The sequence below is a fragment of the Moschus berezovskii genome, chromosome 3, assembly GCF_049115385.1.
Source record: "Moschus berezovskii isolate FMDL1 chromosome 3, NW_MosBer_1.0, whole genome shotgun sequence".
Taxonomy (NCBI): Eukaryota; Metazoa; Chordata; class Mammalia; order Artiodactyla; family Moschidae; genus Moschus; species Moschus berezovskii.
Genome location: NC_142462.1, coordinates 72608594 through 72625044, shown reverse-complemented (window position 1 = coordinate 72625044; position 16451 = coordinate 72608594). Strand labels below are relative to the sequence as shown.

The following is a 16451-nucleotide window of genomic DNA, read 5'->3' as shown; positions in this document are numbered from 1 at the left end:
CTGGGAGAGCATTGTTTCCTTGTTTTAAATTTTTTTAAATTAAAATATAGTTTATTTACAATGTTGTTTTAGTTTCAGGTGTACAGCAGAGTGAATCATTTCTGCACATACTTATATTCACTCTTTTTTAGATTCTTTTCCCATGTAGGTCATTACAGAATATTGAGTAGAGTTCCCTGTACTATATGGTAGATCCTTATTAGCTACCTGTTATGACCAACCTAGATAGTATATTAAAAAGCAGAGACATTACTTTGCCAACCAAGGTCCGTCTAGTCAAGGCTATGGTTTTTCCCGTGGTCATGTATGGATGTGAGAGTTGGACTGTGAAGAAAGCTGATCGCCGAAGAATTGATGCTTTTGAACTGTGGTGTTGGAGAAGACTCTTGAGAGTCCCTTGGACTGCAAGGAGATCCAACCAGTCCATTCTAAAGGAGATCAATCCTGGGTGTTCATTGGAAGGACTGATGCTAAAGCTGAAACTGCAATACTCTGGCCATCTCATGCGACGAGTTGACTCACTGGAAAAGACTCTGATGCTGGGAAAGGTTGGGGGCGGGAGGAGAAGGGGACGACAGAGATTGAGATGGCTGGATGGCTTCAGTGACTCTGTGGACATGAGTTTGAGTGAACTCCGGGAGTTGGTGATGGACAGGGAGGCCTGGTGTGCTGTGGTTCATGGGGTCGCAGAGAGTCAGACACGATTGAGCGACTGAACTGAACTGAACTGACTGATATGTCAATTCATGGGAGATCACCTTTTCTGGGGGGCTGTGCTAGATTGTCAGTGCTGTTGGGCTTTCTCTAGTTGCAGCGAGTGGGGGCTATTCAAGTTTTGGTGCATGCAAACTCTAGGGCATGTGGGCTTCAGTAGTTGTGGCACAAGGGCTTAGTTGCCCTGCTGGATGTGAAATCTTCCCAGACCAGGGATCAGACCCATGTCTCCTACATTGGCAAGCAGATCCTCAGTGGCTGGGCCACCAGGGAAGTCCACATAGGAAATCATTTTTAATGAATTTTTAACTGTTAGATGATATCAGCTTTAGAGTGTAAACAAATAAACAGATCTGCTTTGTTAGACATTCTTGCACATTGTAGGTATATCTTGTAGGTCTTCTATTGGATAAGTACTACAAGATTAGAGAAATCTCTTCTCTCATTTCCAGTACTATGCAGAACAAAGAATAGGGTGTGAGAGCCATACAGAAGATGTATTTATGTTATCAAGTGATTGAATACTCAAAAAGTTAAACAATTAAACATAGACTTAATATATGATCCAGCAATTCCACTTTTGGGTGTATACCCCAAAGAAGTGAAAGCAGGGACTCAAGCAGATATTTGTACACTCATGTTCATAGTTTCAACAGTTCATGAACCGTGAACTTCCAGATGTTCAAGCTGGTTTTAGAAAAGGCAGAGGAACCAGAGATCAAATTGCCATCAAAAAAGCAAGAGAGTTCCAGAAAAACATCTATTTCTGCTTTATTGACTATGCCAAAGCCTGTGACTGTGTGGATTACCACAAGCTGTGGAAAATTCTTAAACAGATGGGAATACCAGACTACCTGACCTGCCTCCTGAAAAATCTGTATGCAGGTCAGAAAGCAGCAGTTAGAACTGGACATGGAACAACAGATTGGTTCCAAATCAGGAAAGGAGTGTGTCAAGGCTGTATATTGTCACACTGCTTATTTAATTTATATGCAGAGTACATCATGAGAAATGCTAGACTGCATGAAGCTCAAGCTGGAATCAAGATTTCTGGGAGAAATATCAATAACCTCAGATATGCAGATGACACCACCCTTATGACAGAAAGTGAAGAACTAAAGAGCCTCTTGATGAAAGTGAAAGAGCAGAGTGAAAAAGCTGGCTTAAAGCTCAACATTCAGAAAACTAAGATCATGGCATCCAGTCCCATCACTTCATGGCAAATAGATGGGGAAGCAGTGGAAACAGTGGCTGGCTTTATTTTTCTGGGCTCCAAAATCACTGCAGATTGTGACTGCAGCCATGAAATTAAAAGTAAATGCTTACTCCTTGGAAGGAAAGTTATGACCACCCCAGACAGCATATTAAAAAGCAGAGAGATTACTTTGCCAACAAAGGTCCATCTGATCAAGGCTATGGTTTTTCCAGTGGTCATGTATGGATGTGAGAGTTGGACTGTGAAGAAAGCTGATCGCCGAAGAATTGATGCTTTTGAACTGTGGTGCTGGAGAAGACTCTTGAGAGTCCCTTGAATTGCAAGGAGATCCAACCAGTCCATCCTAAAAGAAATCAGTCCTGAATATTCATTGGAAGAACTGATGTTGAAGCTGAAACTCCAATACTTTGGCCACCTGATGCGAAGAACTGACTCATTTGAAAAGACCCTGATGCTGGGAAAGGTTGAAAGTGGGAAGAGAAGGGGACAACAGAGGATGAGATGGTTGGATGGCATCACCGATTCAATGGATGTGAGTTTGAGTAAACTCCAGGAGTTGGTGATGAAGAGGGAGGCCTGGTGTGCTGCGGTCCATGGGTTGCAAAGAGTAGGACACAAGTGAGTAACTGAACTGAACTGTTCATAGTAGCATATTTACATTAGGCTCCAGAAGGTGGAAGCAATCCAAGTGGCCAATGATAGTTGAATGGATAAACAAAATATGTTGTATACATCTAACAGAGTTATTCAGTCACAAAAAAGAGTGAAGTACTGATGTATGCTACAACATAACTCAATTTGGAGACATTATGCTGAGTGAAATAAACTAATCACAAAAGGACAAATATTCTGTGATTCCTGTTATATGAGGTTCCTAGAGTAGTGAGATTCATAGGAACAGGAAACAGAATGGTGATTGCCAGGAGCTGGGAGAGCATGGACCTCAGCATGCCAGGCTTTCCTGTGCTTCACTGTCTCCTGGAATTTTCTCAGATTCATGTCCATTGAGTCAGTGATGCTATCTAACCGTCTCTTTCTCTGCCACCCTCTTCTCTTTTTGCCTTCAGTCTTTCCCAGCATCAGTCCTTCCAGTGAATATTCAGGATAGATTTCCTTTAGGACTGACTGGTTTGATCTTCTTGCTGTCCAAGGAACTCTCAAGAGTCGTCTCCAGCACTACAGTGCAAAAGCATCAGTTCTTCAGTGCTCAGTCTTCATTATGGTGCAACTCTCACATCTATGCATGACTACTAGAAAAACCATTCTTTGACTACGCAGAATATTGTCGATGAAGTGATATCTCTGCTTTTTAACATGCTGTCTAGGCTTGTCACAGCTTTCTTTCCAAGGAGCAAGTGTTTTTTAATTTCATGGCTGCAGTCACCATCTGTGTGATTTTGGAGCTCAAGAAAACAAAGTCTGTCACTGTCATTGCTATCACTTTTCCCCCTTCTGTTTGCTGTGAAGTGATGGGACTTGATGCCATGAACTTAGTTTTTTGAATGTTGAGTTTTAAACCAGCTTTCATACTCTCCTCTTCTGCCTTATCAGGAGGCATCTCTTTACTTTCTGCCATTAGAGTGGTATCATCTGCATACCTGAGGTTGTTAATATTTCTCCTTGCAAGTTGATTCCAGCCTGTAATTCATCCAGACCAGTATTTCACCTGTTGTACTCTGCATGTCAATTAAATAAGCAAGGTGGCAATATATAGCCTTGTCTTAACTCCTTTCCCGATTTTGAAGTAGTCAGTTGTTCCATCTCTGGTTCTAACTATTGCTTCTTGTCCTGCCTACAGGTTTTTCAGGAACAGGTAAGGTGGTCTGGTATTCCCATTTCTTTAAGAATTTTCCACAGTTTGTTGTGATCTACTGGTCAAAGGCTTTAGTGTAGTCATTGAAGCAGAAGTAGATGTTCTTCTGGAATTTCCTTACTTTCTCTACGATCCAGTGAATGTTGGCAATTTTATCTCTGGTTCCTGTGCCTTTTCTAAACCCAGCTTGTACATCTGGGATTTCTCAGTTTGTGTACTGCTGAACTGGAAGGGAATGGGTAGTTAATGTTTAATGCATACAGAGTTTCATTGGGAAAGATGAGAAAGTTCTACAGATAGATTGTGGTGATGACTATATAACAATGTGGATACCACAAACCTGTGCATTCAGAAACAGTTAAAATGATAAATTTTACATTTATGTTTGCATGTGTGCCCAGTTGTGTCCAATTCTTTGTGACCCTATGCATTGTAGCCTGCCAGGCTCCTCAATGCATGGAATTTTCCAGGCAAGAATACTGGAGAGGGTTACCATGTCCTACTCCAGGGGATCTTCCTGACCCAGAGATCAAACCTACATGTCTTCCTGTATTGGCTGGTGGATTTCTTACCACTGTGTAATCTGTGAAGCCCTCATTTATGTCTATTTTTACCACAGTTAAAAAATGCAGCATAAAAATAGTGAGATGAAATAAGTTTCAAGAGTAATAATACAGTATGTAGTTTGTTTAGAGTCCTTAAAGCCTTCAATCTTAATTTAGTTGAAGCAATTAAAAGTAAAATATTACTTTGAAATAAAAATGTTATTAGTGGATTTGATTATCTGAATTAAAAAAAACTTTTCATTTTGTTTATTCTAGATGAAATACAAAAGGAAGAGGGACAACTTTGGGGTATTTTTAAGTCTTGTTTTGAATTTATACTTGGTTTGGGGTCAGGGGTATTTGAGGGCAGTGAGAACAGAGAATTAAAATTGTGAATGAAAGGTAAGTTAGGCTTTATTTTTTTAACTATTTTAAATATGTGAGTAGTTTATTTTTTTTAAATTTATTTATTTTAATTGGAGACTAATTACTTTACATTATTGTACTGGTTTTGCCATACATTGACATGAATCTGCCCCGGGTGTACATGTGTTCCCCATCTTGAACCCCCCCCACTCCCTCCCCATCCCACCCCTCTGGTTCATCCCAGTACACCAGCCCCGAGCATCCTGTATCATGCATCAAACCTAGACTGGCAATTTGTTTCACATATGATAATATACATGTTTCAATGCCATTCTCCCAAATCATCCCACCCTCGTCCTCTACCACAGAGTCCAAAAGACTGTTCTATACACCTGTGTCTCTTAATATGTAAATAGTTTAGATGCTTGGAAAATTAGAATTAGTGTGTCCTTCAAAATAAACAGGAATAAACTTTTTTGAATTATAATTATTTGCCTTTAGGATTTTGGCTTGTAATTTAAACATAAAAAGATCTATTTTCTCCATATCAGAGTTTCCTAACCCTTGGCACTGTTGACATTTTGGTCTGGATATAATCCTTCATTGTAGAGGCTGCTCTGTGCTATTGTAGGATGTTTAGCAAGAATCCCCTTAGATGCCAGTAGCACTATCCCCTCCCCCAGTGTGACAACCAGTTGCAAGACAAAATAACCCCTGCTGCTCTCATTATAGTATCTATATTAACAAAGATTAAGGACTGTATTTTAGGTATAACTTATCCAACTCTTTTTTTCTCCTATTATACTATTATGTCTGAATCAGAATTTAATATATGTTCCATAAATTCATAAATTAGCCTATGTTATTTTTGGAGGGAATTACCAATGCCAAGATTTCTGATTTATATTTCATACTCAAATATTTTAATTATTGCTTTAAAATTACTCCTGCTTTAAATTGTAAAGGCCGTATATAATTCCACAAAACTTGGAAAAATACAGAAATTATTATGAAGAAAATTTAAATTACCTTTAATCTTAAAATTTATATATAAACAGAAGTACGTGAACTTCTAAATCAGGTATTGATGAAAATGTAGTGTGATTTTGGTGAACATTTGGTAACACTAGGTTAAAATAGAATCCTCTCTTTTTGGGTTAAAAATGTCAAACAATGACTGTAAGCAATTCTTGATTTTTTTAAAGAAATAACTAGAGCTCACCAATATGTTCACTTAGTTTAATTTTGACTGTTGTACAAATAACTGTGGTAGCATGTATAAGGCTGTCTGTGAGATTACAGAAGGTTTATTTATGAACAAATTATCCATTTGAGAGATTAACAGTAATTTTCTCATATGTGTGTAAAGTACCTTCTTATAGAACACTATAAACCTTTCAACTGTTCGGATATAATATATTGCCTAGGTGTATATGTTTATAAATGTGTGTATATATCTCTATATATTTATATCTGTTTCTAATTTTATAAACAATAAAATTTAGGTTTGAACAGAAGCCATAGTCTTCGCTGTATAATTGAAAAAACGTGTGTTTCCGTATAGGCAAACCTGCAGAAAATAGTAACTCTCAAACAATTCATCTGTTTAGAAAATGCTTTCAGAACTTTACATGTTAAATTCATAATTCTATTAAAGTTATTGGATTTTGTAATGAGAAGCATTTGTTCATTGACTTAAACTTTTAACAGAATTTAACAATTAGAAATTTTCCAGAATGATGCATACTGTGTGTATTGGAGAAATAGAGGAGGTGGAGAAATGAGACATTGTCTGGAAAACTGAAATAATCTTATAGGTGAACTCTGAGTCTTGGCATTGATCGTTTAGCTGGCTATTTTGATGCCGAACTGTTAATTTACTTTTGTTTGCATTATTTTCTTTAAAATAATGCCATAGCAATTTTGGGCTTCACTGGTGGCTCAGATGGTAAAGAATCTGCCTGCAAGGCAGGAGACCTGGGTTTGAAAGATGCCCTGGAGGAGGGCGTGGCAACCCACTCCAGTATTCTTGGCTGGAGAATCCCTATGGACAGAGGAGCCTGGTGGGCTACAATCCATGGGGTTGCAAAGAGTCAGACACGAATGAGCAACTTTCACACATAGCTATTTTGACTGATTTCAAGTAGTTAGTAAAGTGTTCAGTTCAGTCGCTCAGTTGTTTCCGACTCTTTGCGACCCCATGAATCACAGCACGCCAGGCCTCCCTGTCCATCACCAACTCCTGGAGTTCACTCAAACTCATGTCCATTGAGTCGGTCATGCCATCCAGCCATCTCATTCTCTGTCGTCACCGTCTCCTCCCACCCCCAATTCTTCCTGGCATCAGAGTCTTTTCCAGTGAGTCAACTTGACGCATCAGGTGGCCAAAGTATTGCAGTTTCAGCTTTAACATCAGTCCTTCCAGTGAACACCCAGGGTTGATCTCCTTTAGAATGGACTGGTTGGATCTCCTTGCAGTCCAAGGGACTCTCAAGAGTCTTCTCCAGCACCACAGTTCAAAAGCATCAATTCTTCGGCGATCAGCTTTCTTCACAGTCCAACTCTCACATCCATACATGACCACAGGAAAAACCATAGCCTTGACTAGACGGACCTTTGTTGGCAAAGTAATGTCTCTGCTTTATAATATGCTATCTAGGTTGGTCATAACTTTCCTTCCAAGGAGTAAGCGTCTTTTAATTTCATGGCTGCAATCAGTATCTGCAGTGATTTTGGAGCCGTTTCCACTGTTTCCCTATCTATTTCCCGTGAAGTGATGGGACCAGATGCCATGATCTTTGTTTTCTGAATGTTGAGCTTCAAGCCAAACTTTTCACTCTCCTCTTTCACTTTCATCAAGAGGCTTTTTAGTTCCTCCTCACTTTCTGCCGTAAGGGTGGTGTCATCTGCATATCTGAGGTTATTGATATTTCTCCCGGCAATCTTGATTCCAGCTTGTGCTTCTTCCAGCCCAGCGTTCCTCATGATGTACTCTGCTGCTGCTGCTGCTAAGTCGCTTCAGTCGTGTCCGACTCTGTGTGACCCCATAGACGGCAGCCCACCAGGATCCCCCGTCCCTGGGATTCTCCTGGCAAGAACACTGGAGTGGGTTGCCATTTCCTTCTCCAATGTGTGAAAGTGAAAAGTGAAAGTGAAGTCGCTCAGTCGTGTCCGACTAGTAGCGACTCCATGGACTGCAGCCCACCAGGCTCCTCCGTCCATGGGATTTTCTAGGCAAGAGTACTGGAGTGGCTTGCCATTGCCTTCTCACATGATGTACTCTGCATATAAGTTAAATAAGCAGGGTGACAATACACAACCTTGACGTACTCCTTTTCCTATTTGGAACCAGTCTGTTGTTCCATGTCCAGTTCTAACTGTTGCTTCCTGACCTGCATACAGGTTTCTCAAGAGGCAGGTCAGGTGGTCTGGTATTCCCATCTCTTTCAGAATGTTCCACAGTTTATTGTGTTCCACACGGTCAAAGGCTCTGGCATAGTCAATGAAGCAGAAATAGATGTTTTTCTGGAACTCTCTTGCTTTCTCTATGATCCAGTGGATGTTGGCAATTTGATCTCTGGTGCCTCTGCCTTTTCTAAAACCTGCTTGAACATCTGGAAGTTCACGGTTCACATACTGCTGAAGCCTGGCTTGGAGAATTTTGAGCATGACTTTACTAGTGTGTGAGATGAGTGCAATTGTGCGGTAGTTTGAGCATTCTTTGGCATTGCCTTTCTTTGGGATTAGAATGAAGACTGACCTTTTCCAGTCCTGTGGCCACTGCTGAGTTTTCCAAATGTGCTGGCATATTGAGTGCAGCACTTTCACAGCATCATTTTTCAGGATTTGAAATAGCTCAATTGGAATTCCATCACCTCCACTAGCTTTGTTTCTAGTGATGCTCTCTAAGGCCCACTTGACTTCACATTCACCAAGTTGCAAATACATTTTTATAAATTACAAATAATCTGTTCAGAATCTTAATTTATTTCATCTAGGAGAGGGGAAGTTTTCATTCTTAACTTTTTGCTTTCTCGTTTTGGAGTCATTACAGATTTACTGACTAGTGGTTTATTTTACATGATATTGAACTTCCTATAGCTGATTCATGTTGTTGTGCAGCAGAAATTAATACAACATTGTAAGGCGGTTATCTCCAAACTAAAAAATAAATAAATTTAAAAAAGAATCATCTGGAGATTTGAATACTGATTGCAGGGCCTATTTCAGACCTGCTAAGTCAAATTGGGCAGAAAGGGGCAGGGAGGAAATTTGAAACTGACAAAGTTTATATCCTACCTTTACTACTTATTATCTGAGTAACTTTAAACAAGTTACTTAACCTCTCTGTGCCTTCTTCTATGAAGGGTTGGTAATAGTATCTCATATAAGGTTACTGTAAACTTAACAACTTAACAAACATTACCTGTGATGAGGATGATATAATTATCCAGGGCCAATCTGCTGACCTGAGTTTGGCAACCACTGATATAATGAACTACATCGTCCTCTGTTAAAGTTTCAGATGTTATGATCCTAAACTTCTTGTGTTGGCAGTATGACATATTGGTGTGTGTGTGTGCTCAGTCACGTCCGACTCTTTGTGACCCCATGGGCCCCAGGAATACTGGAGTGGGTTACTATTTCCTTCTCCAGGGGATATTTCTGATCCAGGGATCGAGCCTGCATCAGCAGACAGATTTGTCAGTCTTTATTTGTTTTGAAATTGTGTACTTCAAGGAGCAGGAGCTAAGTAAACAGATTTTTCAATTAAATTTATTTAATCCAAAGAAAGGAACAGCATTGTGTTTCATACATTAATTTATGTTTTTTTTAAAACCAAATCTTTTTTTTTTTTTAACAAAAGCTACTGTATTGTACAACTGGCATCCCAAAATATGAAGCCAGTAAAAAACTATTAAAATATCTTAAACGGAGAGCATGTTTGATTTAAGAGGGAAAAAATAAGACAACTGCAGATGTTGTTTCTTTTTCTTGTGTTAAAGAAATCTTCTAATAAGGGCTATTAACTTTGAAATCTCTATTGTCTTTCCAAAGGCTAAGAAAAACATTTTTTTGACTGGTACTGTGCCAGTTTCCTTCACATGTTTCCATTTAATTCTTGAGACAACCTGCAAAATATCAGTAAATACTATTTCCTTTCTAATGGAAGTATTTCTTTCTAAATAAGGAAATTGACAGAGTCAAAATTCTGTAGTTATGTATATTTGTTTATGTATTATATATAGGTATATATGTGTGTGTGTATATATATATATACACACACTTATATATGTGCATGCTAAGTCACTTGCAGTCATGTCCCATGGACTGCAGGCTGCCCTGCTCCTCTGTCCATGGGATTCTGTAGGCAAGAATACTGGAGTGGATTGCCCTGTCCTTCTCCAGGGGATCTTCCTGACCCAGGGATCGATCCTGCGTCTCTTACATCTCCTGTGTTGGCAGGTGGGTTCTTTACCACTAGTGCCACCTGGGAAGCCCATACTTATATATACATATATATATATGTACATATATAAAAAGATTCAAAAATTTCAAGGTTTAAATTTCATAATGGTGATCTCAAGGGAATAGAGAAAAATAGTTTTTGGGAAATACTGATGTTTTTCAACATTCATTGTAACAGATGAATTTTTTTTGAATGGACAATAATAGAAGTCATAGTTTTATTATGTAATCTCATTTTTTTCCTCCTTGACTTTGTCACTGTTGATATATTTTGGTCTTAAATTTGACATGTAACAAGTATATTTTAATATCTTGTTAGAGGAGTACCATCAAGTATGGAGTTTTATCTGTTGTCTCAGAACATGGATCCAAAGAAGAGTATGTTTTACTTTTTTGGGAAAGAGAATTTTGCATTTGGCAGCACTGGATAGTTCAAGTGGCCCCACTTAAACTCTTCTGCATGAGAATATATATATTTTTCTATCCTCCTTTCTTCTTTCTTTAAGAAAGATTCAGATTTGAGGTCTTTTGAAAATCCACTTGAGGTCGGTCATGAAGGACTTGACTTTTTATTCAGCAGAAGGTGGCAATCTTAGCACACTTACTTCTAATTAAAGCCAGAACCCAGTGTTTCACTAGGGGATTTATTATTACTTTTAAGCAATGAGTATTTTGAACTTGGAAGTGGAGTTTTCTCTTATAAACCTTGGAGTGCATTTGGGCCTGAGGATTTAAAAAAGCTGTTTGCCACTGTGCATTAAAAAGGTTAAAAGTCATCATTTTAACAGTTAATTTTGTGGCATTCTCTTTCATTGTAACGCTTATTTTATGGATTTTATAAAGGTACATTAAAATGCAGCAGCTTCTGTTGGAGTGATATTAAATCAAGTTCTTGGTTTCACTGGCAACTTTTTTGTCCTTTACAAAATTGATTGGACTTTTAAAGTTATACACATAACTGAAGATGGAAGTATTTGTGCATTGGCATATATATACAAAGTAACTCAGACTGTGTGTGCATATACAGGAAGTGAAATAGAAAAGTGGAGGTGGTTACCTGGGTAAGTCAAATTCCTAATCAAATTTATTTGAAATACTTGGCTATTTTCTCATTTTATATAAACAGTTTCTTTTACCTTTCACTGTACTTTGTGTGACTGGAAACTGTATGAACAATTATTTATTCTTGAACTTCGGATATATAGCTCTTTTTTTGTGAGTAATGAAACGGCTTTAAGGAATATTTTTCTATATTACTGCTATTTAATTGTTTATACATTAAAAAATTAAATGAAGAAAATAAAATTATACAGTGGGTTATTATTAAATTTAATGACTAATTGTAACTATTGACCTTTGTATATTCTTTTATGTACACATGTGTACTTTAAACACCTGGAGGAGGGCACGCAACCCATTCCAGTATTCTTGCCTGGGGAATCTCGTGGACAGGAGAGCTTGGCAGGCTGCAAACCATAAGGTCAACACAGAGTTGGACACAACTGAAGCAACTTAGCACATATGCGCACATGTACTTTAGACAAAATGGGTAACACAGTTCATTCCTGACCATTTTGCCCTATAAATTGTGACTACATGTCAGTGAATATGACGTCATATTACATGTCAATGAATGTAAATCTACTTCTTCATTTTTAATGGTATAGAATTTGTGTTCTATGCATACATATAAGTTGACTGTTGAACAACATGAGTTTGAACTGTGTGGGTTCACTTATACTTAGGTTTTTTTTTTCAGTGAATACATAACTGTAGTACCACATGATTCTTGATTGGTTAAATGTATTCATGTAGAACCACGGATATTAAAGATTGATTGTAAAGTTATACTCACAGTTGAGACTATGTGGAGGGTCAGTGCCCCAACTCCTCTTATGTCCAAGGGTCAACTGTACGTTGTAATTAATTTCTGTTATTATATACACTCATTAATGCTTTTAATACTTTTCTTTTTATAAATTATTAAATGTATTTGTGATTCTTTATATGTTTGTTAAAAACATAAAACAAACACATCTTTATTTTTTAAAAAAATAAAAATGGAAAAAAACTTTTTAAAAACTTTAAAAACTTCCTTGCTGCCTATGAAATTTCATTCTTCTCTAGGTAAATAGCTTGATGAACAACCTTGCACTTGCTGAATACATTATTCAATGCTTTTATAAACATCTTATATTTTATGTCAATGAATTACTATATATTCATCTATAACTTGCTTCTTACATTTACATGGATATCTTTTCATGTCCAAACATATAGACTTACCTTGTTCTTGTATGGGCTTCCTGGAATTTTGTCTGTGGATATTTCATAATTTATTTAGCTGTGGAGATTGCTTCCAAAATGTACTATTGTGAACAATCTCTTTTGCATTGGCTCACTCTTCTTTGATATACAGCCTCAGAGTAAAGCTCACAGGTGACTATTCCATTGGACTGACTATGGCATGTATTTTATTATTTATATTTTATTATACTTAGTAGTACAGTTGTATTTGTTGATCTTATAATGGAGAATAGGGAGGCAGTTGGCTAAAAATTCTAGAAAATTTACAGAGTTTGCTCATTTTATAGTTGATAGAAACAGAGCTTCTCTAGAAATTGTATTAATTATTTTATGAGGACATGAATGCATGTTCCCTCTGCTTTCTCCTCATTTTTCTTCCCCTCTCTTTTGTTTTTAAGGGTAGAGAAATATTTCATGTACAGAAGGCATTCTTTTCTTTCATGAAATAAGAATAGCCTATTTAGGAGTAAATACTTTTTGTCTGCTTCTAGAAAGAAAAATATAAATTAGAAACTTTAAAATTTAGGTCATTATTTTACCAAAAGTTTTCTAACACATTTGCTTTCTTGCCAAGGTTCAATTTATATATTTGGTAAAGTGATTTTTTACAATCACATTTCTTGAAGTTTTATCTTTAAATCCCATGGCAGAGCCAATCATTGGTGGGGCCTGAGCTTCAGGAATGGTGGGAAATTTGATGGATACCTGCCCCTTCCATTAAAAGAATTTTTTTGTTTTAAGTAACATGTTCATTTTGGAAACTTGGGATGAGGTTTTAGGAGATGAGAAATAAAATAATCTCTAGTTGACACTAAGAACTAGCTAATCATTATGACTATTCTAGTGTATTTTTGGTGTCTTTTTATTTTGCATCTTAATGCTGTAAAGGCAGATTCATATTGTATTTACTCTTTTAAGGTCTTTTTTTCTCACTTAACAATATCACAAACATTTATCAAATCTACAGATATTCTACTGCAATATAATTCTAAATGATTATAGAGAATTCTATGCTTTACCACTGTTAGTGGAATTATTGCTAATATTTTGCTTTGAAGAATACTGTGGTCATTGTAAAACTTGTATGGAACCACAGAAGACTCCAAGTAGTCAAAGCAATCTTGAGAAAAAAATGAACAAAGTTGGAGGAATTATACTTTCTGATTTTAAATTATATTAAAAACCTATAGTAATCAAAACAATATGGTATTCCAGAGATCAATGGAACAGAATAGAGAGCTGAGAAATTAATTCATGAATTGATTTATGACAAAAGAATCAAGTATATGCAGGGGGGAAAGGATAATCTCTTCAGTAATAGTGCTGGAAAAACTGGATTGACACATACAAAAGAATGAAGCTGAACCCCTTACACTATGCACAGATCAACTCCAAATGGATGAAAGACTTAAACGTAAGACCTGAAACCATAAAACCCCTAGAAGAAAATGTGGAGAGTAAGCTTCTTGACATTGCTCATAGCAATGATTTTTTTTTTTTTGATTTGACACCAAAAGCAAAGTCAACAAAGGGAAAATAAACACATGGCATATAGCACTGTATAAGTTTAAGGTTTACAGTGTCAATATTCTCACTGACTTACACATATTGTGAAATTATTACCACAGAAAGTTTACTGGTTTTGTATCATGTGATATGGATACAAGAAAAGAAGAAAAAATATTTTTTTCTTCGTGATGAGAACTCTTAGAATCTGCTCTCTGGACAGACTTTCAACGATTTTGTCCATAAAACTGAAGAGAATGAAAAGAAAACATTTTTTAGCACCACAAAAAGTTAAAGAGAAATAGAAATACTTAAAGTTTTATAGTCACAGAAAAGTTGTGCTGTGCTTGGTCACTCAGTTGTGTCCGACTCTTTGTGTCCCCTACACACTGTAGCCTGCCAGGCGCCTCTGTCCGTGGTATTCTCCAGGCAAGGATACTAGAGTGGGTTGCCATGCCCTCCTCCAGCAGATCTTCCCAACCCAGGGATCAAACCCAGGTCTCCCGCATTGCAGGTGGATTCTTTACCATCTGAGCCACCAGGAAAGCCCATGAATACTTGAGTGGGTAGTCTGTCTCTTCTTCAGGGGATCTTCCTGACCCAGGAATTGAACCAGGGCCTCCTGCATTGCAGGCGGATTCTTTATCAGCTGAGGTACCTGATGATCAAAATTGAGTAGCAGGGAGTTGCTAGCATACATTTTTCTGAGAAAGTTATGACCATTCAGATTTGTTATTTCTATTATATTTTTGGATAAATTCTTTGGAAAGAAAAGTGAATGGGGACAAAGGGATACCTTTTCTTTGTCTGTAGCATTATGATTATAACAAAAATATATTCATGTGATTACTTCCAAATTTTAAAATAATCCCTGCTGGAAAAAGCCTCAATACCTCCCAAGGTGGGATTATGTAAAACTAAAAAGCTCCTGTACAGCAAGGGAAACCATTAACTAAATGAAAAGGCAAACTATGAAATGGGAGGAAGTATTTGTGAATCATATATCTGATAAAGAATTAATATACAAAATATGTAAGTTCAGTTCAGTTCAGTTTAGTCGCTCAGTCGTGTCAGACTCTTTGCGACCCCATGAATCACAGCACGCCAGGCCTCCCTGTCCTTCACCAACTCCTGGAGTTCACTCAAACTCATGTCCATCGAGTCGGTGATGCCATCCAACCATCTCAATCTCTGTCGTCCCCTTCTCCTCCTGCCCCCAATCCCTCCCAGCATCAGAGTCTTTTCCAGTGAGTCAACTCGTCGCATGAGGTGGCCAAAGTATTGGAGTTTCAGCTTTAGCATCAGTCCTTCCAATGAACACCCAGGATTGATCTCCTTTAGAATGGACTGGTTGGATCTCCTTGCAGTCCAAGGGACTCTCAAGAGTCTTCCCCAGCACCACAGTTCAAAAGCATCAATTCTTTGGCGATCAGCTTTCTTCACAGTCCAACTCTCACATCCATACATGACCACGGGAAAAACCATAGCCTTGACTAGACGGACCTTGGTTGGCAAAGTAATGTCTCTGCTTTTTAATATGCTATCTGCTGCTGCTAAGTCACTTCAGTCGTATCCGACTCTGTGTGACCCCATAGACAGAAGCCCACCAGGCTCCCCCATCCCTGGGATTCTCCAGGCAAGAACACTGGGGTGGGTTGCCATTTCCTTCTCCAATGTGTGAAAGTGAAAAGTGAAAGTGAAGTCGCTCAGTCGTGTCCGACCCATAGCGACCCCACGGACTGCAGCCTACCAGGCTCCTCCATCCATGGGATTTTCTAGGCAAGAGTACTGGAGTGGCTTGCCATTGCCTTCTCCGAATATGCTATCTAGGTTGGTCATAACTTTCCTTCCAAGGAGTAAGTGGCTTTTAATTTCATGGCTGCAGTCAGCACCTGCAGTGATTTTGGAGTCCAAAAGAATAAAGTCTGACACTGTTTCCACTGTTTCCCCATCTATTTCCCATGAAGTGGTGGGTTCAGATGCCATGATCTTTGTTTTCTGAATGTTGGACTCATGCCATTTAATAGAAGAAAGCAAACAATCTAATTTGAAAATGATTGCCATTTTTAAATGATTGCCATCCCCTAGAGTTGCCATTTCCCACTTCAGGGGATGGAGGGAAATCCTGCCATTTGTGACATGGATGTTGAGGGCATTATGCTAAGTGAAATAAGCCAAAGACAAAATGCTGCATTCACTTATGTGGAATCTAAGAAAAAAAAAAGGTTAAACTCATGGACACAGTAGAAATTCTGACAGTCACAGAGGTTCAAATACTGGTAATTATGACCATTGTATTTTAAAAATTATCTTATTTTACTTTATTGAGGTGTGTGTGTGTGTGTGTGTGTGTGTGTGTTAGTCATTCAGTCATGTCTGACTCTGTGATTCCATGGACTGTAGCCTACCAGGCTCCTCTGTCCATGGAATTCTCCAGGCAAGAATACTGGAGTGGATTGCCATTCCCTTCTCCAGGGAATCTTTCCAACCCAGGGATCAAACCCAGATCTCCTGT

The 16451-nt window shown here is 38.0% G+C and overlaps 1 protein-coding gene across 3 annotated transcripts in view; it reads left to right on the top strand.

Moving 5' to 3' along the window:
• BBS9 (Bardet-Biedl syndrome 9) overlaps positions 1-16451 on the top strand; it is a 491843-nt gene that overhangs the window by 84370 nt on the left and 391022 nt on the right. The gene's annotated exons all lie outside the window — the stretch shown is intronic.